The sequence below is a fragment of the Salminus brasiliensis genome, chromosome 4 (assembly GCF_030463535.1).
Source record: "Salminus brasiliensis chromosome 4, fSalBra1.hap2, whole genome shotgun sequence".
NCBI classification, from domain to species: domain Eukaryota; kingdom Metazoa; phylum Chordata; class Actinopteri; order Characiformes; family Bryconidae; genus Salminus; species Salminus brasiliensis.
Genome location: NC_132881.1, coordinates 10,360,728 through 10,374,407, shown reverse-complemented (window position 1 = coordinate 10,374,407; position 13,680 = coordinate 10,360,728). Strand labels below are relative to the sequence as shown.

The window sequence follows — 13,680 nt, the reverse complement described above, 5'->3', positions numbered from 1 at the left end:
GCTCTGCCTACTACCTTTTTGTACTTTTTTTTGCAAGATTTTCTCTAGTCTTTTTACCTAATTAATAGCAATTTCAAACTTTCAGAAATATTCTGTTTGATGTTGGGGTATTGGAACATATTTGTGCTGCAGAAGATTCTGCATGTATTTGTGAAAAGTGAGATGAAGCAGTTTGAAATGTAGGATTTTAGCCTTTTCTGAATCAGAATGATGTTTGCTGATCCATTAAAAGATGTTTAAACGGAACCTGAAGGGTAAACAAAAGATGCTAAGTTTTGTGTGTACATTCTGCGTGACAAGGTCTAGTACTCTGTACATGTATATGATAGGTTTAAGCAATTGAGACAAGCTTTCAGAGTTGATGTTATTTGTTTCTGGAAAATGCAGAGGTTCCTAATCAGGGAAGTTGTTTTTGCTGTCTGTGTGAAGTTTGTATGCAAGAGAATGTTTTTGAGTTTGCCTGAAGCTATATTGTGTTGGTATAGAAAACCAGTCAGGTAGGGCGCCGTGGCTTAGTTGGTTGTACCGCCTGTCTAGTAAACAGGAGATCCTGGGTTCGCATCCCAGCGGTGCCTTTTCCTTGGGTAATCTTTAATCAGTAACTGCTACAATGAGTAAATCAACCCTTTTTTTATTGGCGTCAGACTATGACTAACAGTATGCAGAGCTTTGGTGTGTGCTTAGACTTGCAGATAATCATCAGACCACTGGGATTTACATATGCATAGTAAATTTATTATTTGCCTCAAATATTAGCAGCACTACTGTTATTTTATAGGAAGGTTGGCCAAGGAACCAGTTTCTTTGCCTGGGCTCTATGGCGCAATGGATAGCGCATTGGCCTTCTAGATAAATAGCTGGAGCAATTCAAAGGTTGTGGGTTTGAGTCCCACCAGAGTCGAGAGTGTTTCCTCTTCTTTATAGCTCTGTCTACTACCTTTTTGTACTTTTATTTGCAAGATTTTCTCTAGTCTTTTTACCTAATTAATAGCAATTTCAAACTTTCAGAAATATTCTGTTTGATGTTGGGGTATTGGAACATATTTGTGCTGCAGAAGATTCTGCATGTATTTGTGAAAAGTGAGATGAAGCAGTTTGAAATGTAGGATTTTAGCCTTTTCTGAATCAGAATAATGTTTGCTGATCCATTAAAAGATGTTTAAACGGAACCTGAAGGGTAAACAAAAGATGCTAAGTTTTGTGTGTACATTCTGTGTGACAAGGTCTAGTACTCTGTACATGTATATGATAGGTTTAAGCAATTGAGACAAGCTTTCAGAGTTGATGTTATTTGTTTCTGGAAAATGCAGAGGTTCCTAATCAGGGAAGTTGTTTTTGCTGTCTGTGTGAAATTTGTATGCAAGAGAATGTTTGTGAGTTTGCCTGAAGCTTTATTGTGTTGATATTAGAAACCAGTCAGGTAGGGCGCCGTGGCTTAGTTGGTTATAGCGCCTGTCTAGTAAACAGGAGATCCTGGGTTCGAATCCCAGCGGTGCCTTTTCCTTGGGTAATCTTTAATCAGTAACTGCTACAATGAGTGAATCAACCCTTTTTTTATTGGCGTCAGACTATGACTAACAGTATGTAGAGCTTTGGTGTGTGCTTAGACTTGCAGATAATCATCAGACCACTGGGATTTACATATGCATAGTAAATTCATTATTTGCCTCAAATATTAGCAGCACTACTGTTATTTTATAGGAAGGTTGGCCAAGGAACCAGTTTCTTCACCTGGGCTCTGTGTAGCAGTGGATAGCGCATTGGCCTTTTAGATAAATAGCTGGAGCAGTTCAATGGTTGTGGGTTCGAGTCCCAGCAGAGTCGAGAGTGTTTCCTCTTCTTTATAGCTCTGCCTACTACCTTTTTGTACTTTTATTTGCAAGATTTTCTCTAGTCTTTTTACCTAATTAATAGCAATTTCAAACTTTCAGAAATATTCTGTTTGATGTTGGGGTATTGGAACATATTTGTGCTGCAGAAGATTCTGCATGTATTTGTGAAAAGTGAGATGAAGCAGTTTGAAATGTAGGATTTTAGCCTTTTCTGAATCAGAATGATGTTTACTGATCCATTAAAAGATGTTTAAACGGAACCTGAAGGGTAAACAAAAGATGCTAAGTTTTGTGTGTACATTCTGCGTGACAAGGTCTAGTACTCTGTACATGTATATGATAGGTTTAAGCAATTGAGACAAGCTTTCAGAGTTGATGTTATTTGTTTCTGGAAAATGCAGAGGTTCCTAATCAGGGAAGTTGTTTTTGCTGTCTGTGTGAAGTTTGTATGCAAGAGAATGTTTTTGAGTTTGCCTGAAGCTATATTGTGTTGATATAGAAAACCAGTCAGGTAGGGTGCCGTGGCTTAGTTGGTTATAGCGCCTGTCTAGTAAACAGGAGATCCTGAGTTCGCATCCCAGCTGTGCCTTTTCCTTGGGTAATCTTTAATCAGTAACTGCTACAATGAGTAAATCAACCCTTTTTTTATTGGCGTCAGACTATGACTAACAGTATGCAGAGCTTTGGTGTGTGCTTAGACTTGCAGATAATCATCAGACCACTGGGATTTACATATGCATAGTAAATTTATTATTTGCCTCAAATATTAGCAGCACTACTGTTATTTTATAGGAAGGTTGGCCAAGGAACCAGTTTCTTCGCCTGGGCTCTATGGCGCAATGGATAGCGCATTGGCCTTCTAGATAAATAGCTGGAGCAATTCAAAGGTTGTGGGTTTGAGTCCCACCAGAGTCGAGAGTGTTTCCTCTTCTTTATAGCTCTGTCTACTACCTTTTTGTACTTTTATTTGCAAGATTTTCTCTAGTCTTTTTACCTAATTAATAGCAATTTCAAACTTTCAGAAATATTCTGTTTGATGTTGGGGTATTGGAACATATTTGTGCTGCAGAAGATTCTGCATGTATTTGTGAAAAGTGAGATGAAGCAGTTTGAAATGTAGGATTTTAGCCTTTTCTGAATCAGAATAATGTTTGCTGATCCATTAAAAGATGTTTAAACGGAACCTGAAGGGTAAACAAAAGATGCTAAGTTTTGTGTGTACATTCTGTGTGACAAGGTCTAGTACTCTGTACATGTATATGATAGGTTTAAGCAATTGAGACAAGCTTTCAGAGTTGATGTTATTTGTTTCTGGAAAATGCAGAGGTTCCTAATCAGGGAAGTTGTTTTTGCTGTCTGTGTGAAATTTGTATGCAAGAGAATGTTTGTGAGTTTGCCTGAAGCTTTATTGTGTTGATATTAGAAACCAGTCAGGTAGGGCGCCGTGGCTTAGTTGGTTATAGCGCCTGTCTAGTAAACAGGAGATCCTGGGTTCGAATCCCAGCGGTGCCTTTTCCTTGGGTAATCTTTAATCAGTAACTGCTACAATGAGTGAATCAACCCTTTTTTTATTGGCGTCAGACTATGACTAACAGTATGTAGAGCTTTGGTGTGTGCTTAGACTTGCAGATAATCATCAGACCACTGGGATTTACATATGCATAGTAAATTCATTATTTGCCTCAAATATTAGCAGCACTACTGTTATTTTATAGGAAGGTTGGCCAAGGAACCAGTTTCTTCACCTGGGCTCTGTGTAGCAGTGGATAGCGCATTGGCCTTTTAGATAAATAGCTGGAGCAGTTCAATGGTTGTGGGTTCGAGTCCCAGCAGAGTCGAGAGTGTTTCCTCTTCTTTATAGCTCTGCCTACTACCTTTTTGTACTTTTATTTGCAAGATTTTCTCTAGTCTTTTTACCTAATTAATAGCAATTTCAAACTTTCAGAAATATTCTGTTTGATGTTGGGGTATTGGAACATATTTGTGCTGCAGAAGATTCTGCATGTATTTGTGAAAAGTGAGATGAAGCAGTTTGAAATGTAGGATTTTAGCCTTTTCTGAATCAGAATGATGTTTACTGATCCATTAAAAGATGTTTAAACGGAACCTGAAGGGTAAACAAAAGATGCTAAGTTTTGTGTGTACATTCTGCGTGACAAGGTCTAGTACTCTGTACATGTATATGATAGGTTTAAGCAATTGAGACAAGCTTTCAGAGTTGATGTTATTTGTTTCTGGAAAATGCAGAGGTTCCTAATCAGGGAAGTTGTTTTTGCTGTCTGTGTGAAGTTTGTATGCAAGAGAATGTTTTTGAGTTTGCCTGAAGCTATATTGTGTTGATATAGAAAACCAGTCAGGTAGGGTGCCGTGGCTTAGTTGGTTATAGCGCCTGTCTAGTAAACAGGAGATCCTGAGTTCGCATCCCAGCTGTGCCTTTTCCTTGGGTAATCTTTAATCAGTAACTGCTACAATGAGTAAATCAACCCTTTTTTTATTGGCGTCAGACTATGACTAACAGTATGCAGAGCTTTGGTGTGTGCTTAGACTTGCAGATAATCATCAGACCACTGGGATTTACATATGCATAGTAAATTTATTATTTGCCTCAAATATTAGCAGCACTACTGTTATTTTATAGGAAGGTTGGCCAAGGAACCAGTTTCTTCGCCTGGGCTCTATGGCGCAATGGATAGCGCATTGGCCTTCTAGATAAATAGCTGGAGCAATTCAAAGGTTGTGGGTTTGAGTCCCACCAGAGTCGAGAGTGTTTCCTCTTCTTTATAGCTCTGTCTACTACCTTTTTGTACTTTTATTTGCAAGATTTTCTCTAGTCTTTTTACCTAATTAATAGCAATTTCAAACTTTCAGAAATATTCTGTTTGATGTTGGGGTATTGGAACATATTTGTGCTGCAGAAGATTCTGCATGTATTTGTGAAAAGTGAGATGAAGCAGTTTGAAATGTAGGATTTTAGCCTTTTCTGAATCAGAATAATGTTTGCTGATCCATTAAAAGATGTTTAAACGGAACCTGAAGGGTAAACAAAAGATGCTAAGTTTTGTGTGTACATTCTGTGTGACAAGGTCTAGTACTCTGTACATGTATATGATAGGTTTAAGCAATTGAGACAAGCTTTCAGAGTTGATGTTATTTGTTTCTGGAAAATGCAGAGGTTCCTAATCAGGGAAGTTGTTTTTGCTGTCTGTGTGAAATTTGTATGCAAGAGAATGTTTGTGAGTTTGCCTGAAGCTTTATTGTGTTGATATTAGAAACCAGTCAGGTAGGGCGCCGTGGCTTAGTTGGTTATAGCGCCTGTCTAGTAAACAGGAGATCCTGGGTTCGAATCCCAGCGGTGCCTTTTCCTTGGGTAATCTTTAATCAGTAACTGCTACAATGAGTGAATCAACCCTTTTTTTATTGGCGTCAGACTATGACTAACAGTATGTAGAGCTTTGGTGTGTGCTTAGACTTGCAGATAATCATCAGACCACTGGGATTTACATATGCATAGTAAATTCATTATTTGCCTCAAATATTAGCAGCACTACTGTTATTTTATAGGAAGGTTGGCCAAGGAACCAGTTTCTTCACCTGGGCTCTGTGTAGCAGTGGATAGCGCATTGGCCTTTTAGATAAATAGCTGGAGCAGTTCAATGGTTGTGGGTTCGAGTCCCAGCAGAGTCGAGAGTGTTTCCTCTTCTTTATAGCTCTGCCTACTACCTTTTTGTACTTTTATTTGCAAGATTTTCTCTAGTCTTTTTACCTAATTAATAGCAATTTCAAACTTTCAGAAATATTCTGTTTGATGTTGGGGTATTGGAACATATTTGTGCTGCAGAAGATTCTGCATGTATTTGTGAAAAGTGAGATGAAGCAGTTTGAAATGTAGGATTTTAGCCTTTTCTGAATCAGAATGATGTTTACTGATCCATTAAAAGATGTTTAAACGGAACCTGAAGGGTAAACAAAAGATGCTAAGTTTTGTGTGTACATTCTGCGTGACAAGGTCTAGTACTCTGTACATGTATATGATAGGTTTAAGCAATTGAGACAAGCTTTCAGAGTTGATGTTATTTGTTTCTGGAAAATGCAGAGGTTCCTAATCAGGGAAGTTGTTTTTGCTGTCTGTGTGAAGTTTGTATGCAAGAGAATGTTTTTGAGTTTGCCTGAAGCTATATTGTGTTGATATAGAAAACCAGTCAGGTAGGGTGCCGTGGCTTAGTTGGTTATAGCGCCTGTCTAGTAAACAGGAGATCCTGAGTTCGCATCCCAGCTGTGCCTTTTCCTTGGGTAATCTTTAATCAGTAACTGCTACAATGAGTAAATCAACCCTTTTTTTATTGGCGTCAGACTATGACTAACAGTATGCAGAGCTTTGGTGTGTGCTTAGACTTGCAGATAATCATCAGACCACTGGGATTTACATATGCATAGTAAATTTATTATTTGCCTCAAATATTAGCAGCACTACTGTTATTTTATAGGAAGGTTGGCCAAGGAACCAGCTTCTTCGCCTGGGCTCTATGGCGCAATGGATAGCGCATTGGCCTTCTAGATAAATAGCTGGAGCAATTCAAAGGTTGTGGGTTTGAGTCCCACCAGAGTCGAGAGTGTTTCCTCTTCTTTATAGCTCTGTCTACTACCTTTTTGTACTTTTATTTGCAAGATTTTCTCTAGTCTTTTTACCTAATTAATAGCAATTTCAAACTTTCAGAAATATTCTGTTTGATGTTGGGGTATTGGAACATATTTGTGCTGCAGAAGATTCTGCATGTATTTGTGAAAAGTGAGATGAAGCAGTTTGAAATGTAGGATTTTAGCCTTTTCTGAATCAGAATAATGTTTGCTGATCCATTAAAAGATGTTTAAACGGAACCTGAAGGGTAAACAAAAGATGCTAAGTTTTGTGTGTACATTCTGTGTGACAAGGTCTAGTACTCTGTACATGTATATGATAGGTTTAAGCAATTGAGACAAGCTTTCAGAGTTGATGTTATTTGTTTCTGGAAAATGCAGAGGTTCCTAATCAGGGAAGTTGTTTTTGCTGTCTGTGTGAAATTTGTATGCAAGAGAATGTTTGTGAGTTTGCCTGAAGCTTTATTGTGTTGATATTAGAAACCAGTCAGGTAGGGCGCCGTGGCTTAGTTGGTTATAGTGCCTGTCTAGTAAACAGGAGATCCTGGGTTCGAATCCCAGCGGTGCCTTTTCCTTGGGTAATCTTTAATCAGTAACTGCTACAATGAGTGAATCAACCCTTTTTTTATTGGCGTCAGACTATGACTAACAGTATGTAGAGCTTTGGTGTGTGCTTAGACTTGCAGATAATCATCAGACCACTGGGATTTACATATGCATAGTAAATTCATTATTTGCCTCAAATATTAGCAGCACTACTGTTATTTTATAGGAAGGTTGGCCAAGGAACCAGTTTCTTCACCTGGGCTCTGTGTAGCAGTGGATAGCGCATTGGACTTCTAGATGAATAGCTGGAGCAGTTCAATGGTTGTGGGATCGAGTCCCACCAGAGTCAAGAGTGTTTCCTCTTCTTTATAGCTCTGCCTACTACCTTTTTGTACTTTTTTTTGCAAGATTTTCTCTAGTCTTTTTACCTAATTAATAGCAATTTCAAACTTTCAGAAATATTCTGTTTGATGTTGGGGTATTGGAACATATTTGTGCTGCAGAAGATTCTGCATGTATTTGTGAAAAGTGAGATGAAGCAATTTGAAATGTTGGATTTTAGCCTTTTCTGAATCAGAATGATGTTTACTGATCCATTAAAAGATGTTTAAACGGAACCTGAAGGGTAAACAAAAGATGCTAAGTTTTGTGTGTACATTCTGTGTGACAAGGTCTAGTACTCTGTACATGTATATGATAGGTTTAAGCAATTGAGACAAGCTTTCAGAGTTGATGTTATTAGAGAGATATAGGGGGCACTTTTCATCAAACTAATTTTGACAGGTCGCCTCGACCAATCAGATCGTGCCACGTCATCAAACCACGCCCCCCTGTACGTCCCTCCCTCGACCAATCAAAAGCGTGCATTTTCACCGGAGGTCCCGCCTTCTGGATATCCTGCCTTCCGGAAGTCCCGCCTAATGTTTTGCCGTCCAATCGGGTAGCTGGGGCACTTTTCATCAAACGTATTTGACAGGTCCCTTCCGACAACCGTTATCAATTCTCACATACCAATGCTGTGCCCATGTGTATGTGTGTGCGTAATCATTGTATGTAATGGGAAGCCTAGCCGGGGTCAAAAGTTCCTAGTCCCCAGACCTTCAGTCAGACCCTGATTCATCAAACTTATCTGACAGGTCCCTTCCGACATCTGTTATCAATTCTCACATACCAATGCTGTGCCCATGTGTATGTGTGTGCGTAATCATTGTATGTAATGGTGAGCCTAGCCGGGGTCAAAAGTTCCTAGTCCCCAGACCTTCAGTCAGACCCTGATTCATCAAACTTATCTGACAGGTCCCTTTCGACAACTGTTACTCATTTCCACTCCCCAAAACTGTGCCACGTGAGAGAGAGATAGAGAGATAGAGAAAGAGTTGATCAGAGATCTTTAGACTTTTATTTACCATTCAATCACATATTACACGCAATGATTCGGTAACATCATTTAAAAAAGGCGCCCAATCAGGTGGCCGAGATACATACGATCGAGCAAATCAGAGTATGCAACGTCATAAGTCTCCACCTATTCATTCATTAGGCCCTGTAGGCCGAAGGATTTAAAGGGTCAGTGTTTGTGCGGCGGTTAGGGTTAGAAGATAGCCGTAATAATCATCGCTTCTGTCACAGATGCACCCAAAAAAATACGACCGACCCTAGCAAGAACACAAATGCGCTTGAAAGACACAGACACGATTCATGCGTGGCGTTTGTCTAAAGGCGGTTATTTCGGGTTCTATTTTGATCAAGAAAATGACAGAGTTGTGTTGTACAGCGGGGCGACGTCAAGAGTGGAAGACACAGCTACCCATTTCACCTTGCATCGCTATGACTGGGGTAATTTCAAGAAGCGCACTGCTGAATTGAACAATTTTATGAAAAACAGACCTAAGGGTACTAGTCCTGTATTTACAATACTCATAACACCCTGGAAACCATCAGGCCAAGCATCGTCATACACTTTTGGCTTACAAGCCTTCGGCGATGAGGACGGATCCAACGCCATATGTCTGTCTACCTTGCACAACCGCAAGCGCTCAGCGAGCGGCGTTTTGCTTGAAAAAAAAGATTACCACGTGACGGTACAGTGGGATGACTGGAAAGAGATATATGAAGATTTTGTCGGAAACGTCGAACGATTGTTTGATGAGCTGGAACGAATCAAAGGTATGGAGAGATTAAAAATGAGACTGAATGATCATTTTGATTCCGACATCAGCTATCCGTTTGTAAAGGTTCACGATCTGGAAATCAATCGTGTGTTTGTGAAAGAGGTTGGGGGCGGAAAGTCAGATCCTTATACCGGTCATCAAGGAGTCACAAAGATTTTATTTTTTCCTACACGCAGTGACGACGGGGTCTCATCGGCAATGGCTCAAGAACTCTTAAACTTGTATTCCTACGTTCCTAACACGGAAAACATTTCCTCTGATTTACCTCAGACTGAAGCGATGGTGGAAATCGACGGTTGTGTAAGTTCGGCTGTGCTTTCCATCATCCGTGCTGTGACGGGTGATCTGATGGACAAAATCATTGAAAGTGATATGCGTGAAAACTGCAATGGATGCGCCATCGACCACCCCAGCCAATTACAGCACACCTGCTTGTTTGAGCCTGAAGATCTGTACCTACACTTTAACGCTAAAAGGCTGTTGACAAAACTTTTTAGGCCTTGGTTAAAATACACCTTAGCCAGGGCTCTAAAGTTGTGCAGAATCTCGAACGTGCCGACTTTGGAAAAACTCCAAACCGTTGCTGAAACGGTCGTGTGCGAATTACGAGATGAACGTGACTTCAAGACATCTCTGCAAGAGATCAAGGACAAAACTGCAACTGTTTACAACGATGGAGTGAAAGAAGATATTATCGACTATTGGAACTTTCATTGCTCTCTGGACCCCCTTGAACCGTCTCTGACATGGGTATCATCGTCTCTTCCGCCAAATCCTTCTCCAAGAAATGCCCGAAGACCCGGGGTAAATCTCTGCTCCGCAAAATGATTGAACTGAGAGTCCATGATGAAACGTGTCTGAGACAAATTTCCGCAGATGACGCTTTATCAAAATTAGACAGAAAAATGGAAGTTGTGCGATCTTCATCCTCGAATTGGAACATTTTAATTTCTGTTGCGGCAAATAGTTCATACCCCTTACACGAATATATGCATCACGTTTTGTCTCATATGTTTGAAATATCGACCGAATATAACTCCGGTCACTTACTATGTATCTTTACCTATGTAACCGACGTGTGTGTTTTGAAAATGATAAACAAGGAAAATGTGGATGTTGAAAAAACAATTGACTCTTTGTTGTCTTTTTTAACGGAACATAATGTAAATATCTTTCATATTGCGAGACTTTTGTAAGAATAAATGTTGATTACACAATCGTTTTTTGACCATTATTGCAGAGACACGGCGATATGTCCGAGAGGTTGTTGAAGAATATATATTATAATCCCTCAAATCCAGGGTCTTATGGAGGGGTTGAGAGTTTAAAAAGAGCCGTCGTTGAGAAACTAGGTAAAAGGGCAAACGACAACGATGTTAAAAAATGGTTAGCGGCTCAGGATGCGTATACTCTTCACAAACCAATTTGTGTGAAATTTAGTGGGTATGACGAATGTGTCGGATAGTAACGACGGTATGAAATTTATGTTGACGTGTATCGATATTTTATCTAAATATGCTTGGGTACGCGTATTACGAAACAAGACCGGAGCTGAGGTGAGCAAAGCTTTTGATTCCATTCTAAAGGAAGGGCGAGTTCCAAGAAAACTACAAACCGATCAAGGAAAGGAATTTTTTAACAAAAACTTTCGAGGCTTAATGAAAAAGCACAACATTACTCACTTTGCTACGGGTACAGGACTGAAAGCTTCCGTCTGCGGTAGCGGTTTAACAAGACGCTCAGGAATAAAATGTGGAAATATTTTACGGCCTTTAATACGAGAAAATACTCTGATGTTGTTCAGGATTTGGTTGACGCCTACAACCACAACTACCACAGCAGTATAAAAATGAAACCCGCAGAGGTCAATGAAACAAACTCTTTCAAAGTATTTAAAACCTTGTACGGGTTGTTTCCTTCAAGAACAAAGAAACTACTGTTTAAGTTTAAGGTTGGTGACGTTGTTAGGATTTCACGCTTAAAAAGTCAGTTTGAAAAAGGTTACGAGCAAAACTACACGGATGAATATTTCACAATTTCCGAACAGATACCGAGAGAGCCTCCGGTATACAAACTGCAAGACGCCGATGGTGAGAAGATAGAGGGTACGTTTTATGAACAAGAACTGCAAAAGATTATAGTAGGAAAAGATAAATCATTTAAAATAGAAAAAATATTGGATGAAAAGGTACAAAATGGTAAAAAGAGGTGTTTAGTGAAATGGGTAGGGTGGCCCGATAAATTTAACTCTTGGATTCCGTCCAAGGACATTGTCAAAGTTTAAATCGTTGAGACGATATCCGAATGAAAATCATAATCGGTGCACCATGGAAGAGAGTGGGTTCTTTGTGACTCTACCGAGCAACTCATCCCTCGACGTTTATCCTAACAATAAGATTTCGAATTACACTACTAAATTTGCTAAACCCATCGAGTTGGTTGGCGATTGGGAGGTGGCACTTACAGAAGTGCAATATCCCCATACATGGTACTCTTTGAGAAATTGGGAAAGTCTATTTTTTGTACGTTATGACAACGGCGTTACCATAGATTATCATACCTGTCAAATGAGCCAGGGGTATTACCGTGACCTGGAAGAATTGGTTAACGAAATGAACAGGGTTTTAAAACTTTTAGGCCTTGAGGTAAGAATTAAATACAACCCCCAGACCAACAAAATCCGTTTGGACACAAAGAAGCCCTATTCCCTAAGTACATACGGAAAACTGGCGCATGTGCTGGGTCTGGAAGAAAAAAAAGAACTCACGCGTGAAAACCCAGAGGCTCCCTATCCTTCCGACATTTACGGGGGATTTTACACAATGTTTGTGTATACAGATATTATTCATTATCAAAGAGTAGGGGATAGTTTTGTACCTTTGTTGAGGTGCGTACATATAAGCGGTAAAAACAACGAAATTGTCACATTAACCTACAACAAGCCACACTACGTACGTGTGAGTAAGAATCTGATAAGCGATATAATCATCGAAGTCAAAACTGACCAAGATCTGCATGTTCCTTTTCTCTACGGGAAATTTGTGGCTAAACTTCACTTTAGACCCGCAAAACATTCTTTTCGTGATTAAACGATGATTCGCCCAAGGTATGCGGACCCTTAGGTCTACGTGGACTACTATCAGCAGCAAGCCGGGCATGGTCTCCCTGGCTATCACGGAAGTCCGACCATGTATGGGTCGGGGTTAGGTGGAATCTTTAAAGCGCTTTTTAGGATGGCCGTTCCTATTATAAAAAGGGGATTCACTATCGCAAAACCTCATTTAAAATCCGCAGCAAAAGGTATCGTAAGCGATGTGGTGAGTAACATCGTCACAAACAGAACTGAAAAACAGGAGGGATCAGGACTCGCTACGATAACCTACAAAAACGCTAGGTGGCCTCCTGGAAGGAGGTACGTCATTCCGAATAAAAAACGCAAGATCACGCAAGGTAAAGTCAGAGTAAAAAAGACCAAACGAAGAGGAAACAAGCGTTCTACCTCATCATCATCATCATCATCATCATCTGTCAAACAGAGAAAGGTGAACATTTTTTAAAGCCATGGCTTTCCTGCACAGTCTATCGTCAGAATGCACCAAGTCGGAATTAGATATTTTTACGCTACCGTACGCCCAAACGAGCATTGAAAAGTATGTTTACATCGAAATACCGCCGCTTTCAGCCGTAACGGATAATGGACCCCTGGAGTTTTTCGTGGCGGGCAATGGTGAAGACTATCTAGACTTGAACAACACTTTTTTACATCTCCGGTGTAAAATCACAAACACAGACGGCACCAACATAGCTAACGATGCTAAGGTCGGAGTTGTGAACTATCCCATTGCGTCTCTCTTTTCTCAAGTAGACGTTATGCTGGGAGATCGTCTCATAAGTCAGTCGAGTAATACAGAGCCCCTACAGAGCAATTATGGAATTGATTTTAAATTTTAGCAAATCTGCTTTGGAAACGCAATATTCCGCGGGGCTATTTTACAAAGACACCGCCGGACATATGGATGTGACGGACCCACAAGGCCGTAACAACGGATTCAGAAACAGAGACCTTTTTAGTTCCGAAAGCAAAACCTTTGACTTGATCGGTCATATTCACTCCGATATATTTTTTCAGGATAAACTGTTACTGAACGGTGTTGATTTAAAAATTAAAATGGTTCGAAGTAAAGATGAATTTTGTCTCATGAAAGAAGGAGTCAGGAATTACAATCTTAAATTACTTTTGGCATCTCTGTTTGTGAAAAAAGTAACAGTGTCTCCGGCTGTAAAGTTGGGACACGCTCAGGCGTTGCTCAACTCCACAGCCAAATACCCGATCGAAAGAGTAAGCATGAAGACCTTCAGTCTACCGGCAGGGAGTCGTATATGCACCCAAGAGAATCTATTCCTGGGACCTCTCCCTAAAACCGTCATTTTCGGAATGGTTGACAATGACGCTTTCAGCGGAGTGACAGATAAGAACCCCTTCCATTTTAAACATT

General features: G+C 40.0%; 4 non-coding genes across 4 annotated transcripts; all 4 read left to right on the top strand.

Moving 5' to 3' along the window:
* The first annotated feature begins 1,424 nt into the window (after window positions 1-1,424).
* On the top strand, window positions 1,425-1,498 carry trnat-agu (transfer RNA threonine (anticodon AGU)). The gene has a single exon. It is a non-coding gene; the product is annotated as a tRNA-Thr (tRNA).
* Window positions 1,499-3,270: 1,772 nt separating this feature from the next.
* trnat-agu (transfer RNA threonine (anticodon AGU)) lies at window positions 3,271-3,344 on the top strand. The gene has a single exon. It is a non-coding gene; the product is annotated as a tRNA-Thr (tRNA).
* Window positions 3,345-5,116: 1,772 nt separating this feature from the next.
* Window positions 5,117-5,190, top strand: trnat-agu (transfer RNA threonine (anticodon AGU)). Its single transcript has one exon. It is a non-coding gene; the product is annotated as a tRNA-Thr (tRNA).
* A 1,772-nt stretch (window positions 5,191-6,962) lies between these two features.
* Window positions 6,963-7,036, top strand: trnat-agu (transfer RNA threonine (anticodon AGU)). Its single transcript has one exon. It is a non-coding gene; the product is annotated as a tRNA-Thr (tRNA).
* The last annotated feature ends 6,644 nt before the right edge of the window (window positions 7,037-13,680 follow it).